Here is a 335-nt window from a genome sequence, read left to right on the forward strand (position 1 = left end):
GCCCATACACACACAGCGAGAGGCTTCAAGCGCGCCCCCAGTCAAGCGCGCCCCCAGCATCCCCAGAGTGCAACCGGCAGGGGACCAGCGAAAGGCCACCCTGCCTCTGACAGGAACCGGCACCAGGGGTACGGGGGGCACAGGCAGCAAAGGCCCACACTCACCGACACGACAGCCACCTCCTGCTGTAACCGTTACTGTTCAAATCTCTCTGCGCGGCACCCGCTTCCGCTCACGGCTACAAAGGGACCAATCACCACGCAGCGCCTAACCGGAACAGGCGGGAACGCGCTGTGCCTGACGGGAGGGTGGTCGAGGTGGAGCTTAGTGAGTGG

This window comes from Eurypyga helias, unplaced genomic scaffold (genome assembly GCF_000690775.1).
Source record: "Eurypyga helias isolate BGI_N326 unplaced genomic scaffold, ASM69077v1 scaffold35635, whole genome shotgun sequence".
Lineage (NCBI taxonomy): Eukaryota > Metazoa > Chordata > Aves > Eurypygiformes > Eurypygidae > Eurypyga > Eurypyga helias.